The sequence below is a fragment of the Polyodon spathula genome, chromosome 3 (assembly GCF_017654505.1).
Source record: "Polyodon spathula isolate WHYD16114869_AA chromosome 3, ASM1765450v1, whole genome shotgun sequence".
NCBI lineage: Eukaryota > Metazoa > Chordata > Actinopteri > Acipenseriformes > Polyodontidae > Polyodon > Polyodon spathula.
The window spans coordinates 76,802,415-76,808,414 of NC_054536.1; positions in this window are offsets into that span (position 1 = coordinate 76,802,415).

Here is a 6,000-nt window from a genome sequence, read left to right on the forward strand (position 1 = left end):
GCTGATCGGGGTGGGTTGTCCAGTGGAGAAAATAAACAAGTTAGAAACAGATACTGAAAGAAAACAATTGCTACACGTGGTAGTTTAAACTAGGACAATACCTGTTTATTTATTTCTTGTCTGTCTATTTATTTTAGGCCACCGTGCTGTTTTTGTTTTTGTAAAAGTGTTTTCGTTTGTTCTACTTTTTTATTTGTGTTCCTTTGAAATAAACCATTGTCGTGCATTCATTTACCCCAGTGCTGTCTGAGAGTGTCCATTCTCTTCCAAGTCTGATGTCACTGCACAAGCCAGCCTGCCACAATGCTTGATTAACATTTATGCAAATGAATGAAGTAATTCAAGGCTGATAACCAGACAAGATAATTTCAAATGGTGAATAAACATAGATCATTCTTTTTATTTTAGAATATAATTGATGTCAACACAAACTTGGAAAGACATTTCTCGGTTCTAAGATTTCTACCTCCAATTATAGCAAAAATAAATGCAAGACATTCCAGACTTGCTGTAACTTTCTGTGTTAGTGAACAACCCCTAACTCCCACTACGTACTGGTGCTACTTCCTAAGTATTGTGGCACATTTATTTGTAAAGTCAATGTAGATTTTTATCATTAACCAGCTTGCAGATATTTTCCTTCCTAGAGAAATATCTCTATTTTTCATTCTTGGTGTTTATTACACATTTATGTGTAAATTAGCATGGTGTTCATTTTGATACATTTCTTAAATTTGAAAAACACATTAAGGCTGTAGCACAATTGAAGCAAAACTTGATGCATGGTCAGCATTGTTGTTTAAGTTTGAATACAAGACTTAGACTGTCTAAACAAATCCTGTTTCCTACTCTGGATTATGGGACGTGATATACATGAATACAAGTAAAGTGATACAATGTTCAGCTGGATTTGTAGATATATTCTTCAATGTGCTCCATTAGAACACCATTGCACTTTGTTCCTCAAGTTAAACGTTTTGTCACCTGAGAATAGAAGGAGTTTCCAGAAGGAGTTTCCTGAAGAAATATTGGTGGCTCTAAATATTTTACAAAGTACTATTGGAAGGAAAGGTTTTTTTTTCTTTTGCTGTCCTCTTTGACTGGAATAAACTACCCATACTCAGATCTGCAGTGTCTCTTTTTAAGAGATTGTTGCTTGGTCACTTGCACCAGCCTTGTGATTGCATGTGATGAATACAATAATACAGAATTGTGAAGCTGTGTGCTTACTGTGTGCTTGTATGTAACTAACTAGCTCCTGCCTTCTGTTTGGGATGCCTTTATAAATAAGTTGTTTGTGGCTTATTGGCTTTTCCAGTGAATACAATTTTCAATAGCTAAACAATTTGAAATCAACACATTGCTCTTTCAAACAAAACTGTTAAATAAGAAGGATTTCTTTCACACAGACATGTACAGCATATGCTGTTCAGAAGGAAGAAGAGATGTCTTCTCTAAAGACAGTTCAAGTAGTAGCCAGTGAAACTTCTACAAAGCAATGTTCCAGTTCACATCCTACTCAAAATTAAGTTCATAGATGTGGCTGGTTTACTGTATCTTTCTTTATTGTTTGGAGGGAGTTACCATATGAACTTTTTCTGTGATCTAAGCTGGACTTTTACTCAGAACTCAAGACAACTAAAGATAACAGTCATCATACCACAGCATCAATTACTCCTTCTGCCAGGACCTCTTCCTCTTGCTGGGAAAAAATGAGCTCATTTAAAGCACTTAAACCTGGACACTGTAAGCACGCACATTCACAAAAATATGTAGCTGTTTAACCTTTCTCACAGACTCAGGACAAGGTTCTGCATTACATGACTAATACAAAAAACTTTGTTAACGTTACCCATCAGAGAAGTATGCAGAACCAGACACGTTGCAGTCTGTGTATGGTTAACCACTTTCTGTCTAGGAATTAACATGTTTTGTTTGATCTTATTTTTGCAAACGTTTTCTTTTCTTTTTTTATTAAAGGTGCATGTGTAGGTGTTCAATAGTCCTCTATTCATCCTCTATTGTACCCTGTACAACTGGATAAAGGGAGAGCAAGCATTCCAACACATCACTGTTAATGTGCCCTTGTGGGGAGCTACCCACCTTGTGTGGTATAAAGTGGGGTTTAGTATTCTTCACCTGCAAGTGACAGAAGTATATTCAATTAAGAAAACTGAAACCTGCTAAATAACATTTAAACTGGTACTGTGTCACAAATAACCTTATAAAGGGCAGATTAGCAGGTTTTTTTCAGGCATTTCGTGCCAGGGTTTTAAGGTGTTCAAATGTGTATAACCTGTCTGAGTGAAAGTGCTGCTTTAGGATGCTTTATATTTCTTTTATCCCTTTTAAATTCTTTACTGGTATTTTGAATGGGCCACTTAATAATGTTTAAAGAGGTACCCAATTCCATGCCAAAAAAAAGAATACAAAATTTATTAGAAAGCACTGCATAATTTTATACCCTGTCTGTTTTCCCATCCATCACATTTTATGGTGTAGAAATTCAACCCTTGAACCTACAGGCTCCAGTCTTTCTAATACAGGCAGCCATAAACTATTACTTACACACCTGCTCACTCCACTGCTCTCCAGGCTGGTGGTTTCAACCAAATTCAATTGCTATAACTTGCAAACAACCAAGAATTAATCTACCACAAAACAATATTTTCTGTAGGTATTACAACATCTAATTCATACCTTGTATACGCCAGTGAAAAAATATTAAGTATCAAATGTCCCCTCAGTTTAGTACAAGACAAGCAGTATTAATACCCTACTTACTACACTTCACATAGGGAAGAGTCAAACAATGAAACATGTGAAAAACACGTTCAAATGCTTAATTACAGGTGTTGTTAGATAGCATTTAATTTCCAAAATGTCTAAGAATAAACATGTTGAAAAGTTTTAACATATTTGTAACATATATTAAATTGAACTACTGCTAATGTGCATATGAAAAAACAGCAACTTTAAATTGAATATGAAATAAGTACCCTTGCCCTGCGCTCCCTTCTGAATAAACATAAAGGCTAATATCTATATTTGACATGCAAAGATGGTTAATGTTTAGGCAGTTCTAAACACTGTATTGATGTTTAATCTGTTTAAAGCACTCCTCTAGTGTTAACTAAGCTTCTCACCACAAATAATTCACAATATATTCCAAATTAATGTTACCATTCTCTATCTTTATGGATATTGCATCATAGATCTTATAATAATCACAATACTTCAGTGCAATAATTTGCAATAATAATCCCCTTAAAACCGTTACCCATGTAGAAAACCCGCAAGTTCTTATTTTAATAAAATGTGCTTTCAAAAAAATGAGCACCAATCACTGTACTGAGGTTTTGTACAGTCAGAGGAATGAATTTCTACTGTGACTCAGTACTGGGGTTAGAGATCAAGTGATGTTTTCCTTCTGAATATTTCTCTTCATCATAGCCTCTCTGAGTTAACAAGACACAGTTACAGCTAACAGCTATTAGAAAATGGTGTGGGTAAACATAGCTATAAGACAGAAGTGTCATATCTCAGACCCCATATGAGGTAGTGGCTTCATATTTGCAAGGTTTTACAATTACTGCATGCTATATGTGCTGGTGACCTTTAAATTGACCTCTGACTTATTTGGCTGGCAAATGGAGGTCATGGATATATACAGTTAGGGTGACATCACGGTTTAGCTGGGATAGTCCCGGTTTTCCATCAAAGATCCCGCTGTCCTGACAATTTGCTTAAAATCTTTAAAAAGTTCTGGTTTTCAACCACTTCATGTAACATGACACACACTAAATACCTTTTGTCAAAATAATGTAAACAAGTGCTTTTAGTTTATGCAGTGAAAACAATAAAATAAAAAGAAGGTACTAGGGTAATCGAGAACACTATTTGCATAAAACGAGTAACACAGACGTGCATACTTTTTCCTCAGTGCACCTTGCGTTTTCCTTTAGTTTTTATTCAATATGATTCTACAATTGTGTATAATACGTTCATTTCGTAGCTGTTGAAACCTGGGCAAAGCAGTGAGAGGTTGCAAGCAACTGAATCCACCAGGTTAAACCACCACAACATCAATAAATAGAGCTTAATCTACTGAGGTGAAGACATGAAGCCATACCAGCTTATGTTTGATGCACCTGGACATTGCATCAGCCACTAGAGGGACCCCCTCAATACCCTTGATTCCACACGAAGTCAGACCCTATACGTATACTGCAGACTTTCTCCACATTGTACTGATATATTATTGTGTATTACATATATTTGATTATAACTTACTCTAAAGGTTATACTTGGCTAATCATATATCTTTATATCATACAGTTTTCTATATTTTTGGTTTAAGCAGAATAAAACAGCTAATCTTGCAAAACAAGTAACACATATACTTGTAAGGTCAAATTAGTGTTTGAAAAGTGTGCCTTCATTGTTTGTTATTAATTATACCTTTAACGTTTTTTTTTTTTTTTTTTTGGTGTAAAATCTGCTCCAGTGCGTCTACCACTGTGTCCTACAAAATTAATATCTTGCTGTACTGTTTTTAATTTTCCATTTAAGGGGAAATTAAGAAATAATAGACTTTGAATGGGTTGCTCTTGCTTTTCTAGAGGCATTCAGAGTTGCATATGCTGGTGACAACAGCCAATTCAAATATTACGTTACATTTTATTGAAACAAAAGTGGATTTTTGATATTTAATGATAAAATTCTGTAGATTTAGCAGTTGTTAACATTTACTACAGAACAAGTGTGATATAACACTAGATATAATAACCAGCAGATAGATAGTGTTTGTGTCTGTATAAATATAATAACAATTGGCAGAATAACTTCTGTACCCCATAGAGTTCACAATTTTATACATTTTAAATAACTACATTTTAAAAATGCATGCTTCATTAATATATAATTACCAATTAGAGTTTAAATGATTATATATGTGTTACTTCATTAGACTTCATAACCTTGTATTTCTGATAGAAAATCCTAAATTATTAAATCTACAAAGAAATATGTTTAGAAATGATACTGCTTCCCTATTACCCCAGGAAGTATATATAAGCTTACGTTACATTTCAGGAAACTGTGATTCTGTTTCTAGAGCTCAGAAATGCCATGCAATTCATGTCAGATAAGGGTATAGACGCTTTTTTCTCTGTTATGCTAAATCTGACGAAATAACAAATCTGAAAAACAAACAGTATTTTATTTTCTACAGACTGTTGTTAAACAAAGGGTGCCAAAGATGATTAAGAAGGAAATGTACACTCTCTAAAAAGTGGCAAACTGATTATTTTTTTGAACTGATGGCATTTAAATAAAGTTGTACGTATCAACAAAACATTTCCCGTATCCTTGAATTTAGGCCAAACCCTTCGGATTCTGGGCTTAATGGTGCTGTGATTTAGATCAAAAGAGGATAAAAGAGGCAGTTTATCAGAACTTTTTTTTGTGCTTGGAGTAGGTAAGGGCTTGGGTCTGTGGGGACATTACAGTTAGAATTGAGGTTAAGCAAAGATATGTACGTGTGTGTGTGTGTGTGTGTGTGTGTGTGTGGAGGGAGGGGGGCAGGTATTACTATCAATGGGCGGACAAAATTTGAGCAAATGTCCCAACAAAAATAGTAACTCCTGAAAAAAATGATGTTGTGGGGACGTCCCCACTTTGTAAAACACTTTTTAAAGAACTAAATAGACCCTAAAAAAAAAAAAAAAAAAAAAGTTCCAAAATATTTAGTTTTTTGTCGACTTGCATCCTGTGTGGAATTTTGTCTGACTGGAGTTAAAAATAGTAAATACAAATATGGTGAGAGTCAATGAGAAATCCCCACAAATATAGGAATGCAAATGTGTGTGTGTGTGTGTGTGTGTGTGTGTGCGTGTGTATGTATGATGTATTAAACGCTTTATACAGAGTGCAAGATATTAAACTTCTTTTAACTGAGCCTTCTTAAAAACATCTGGTTGTCTATTCCTTTAAGTTCCT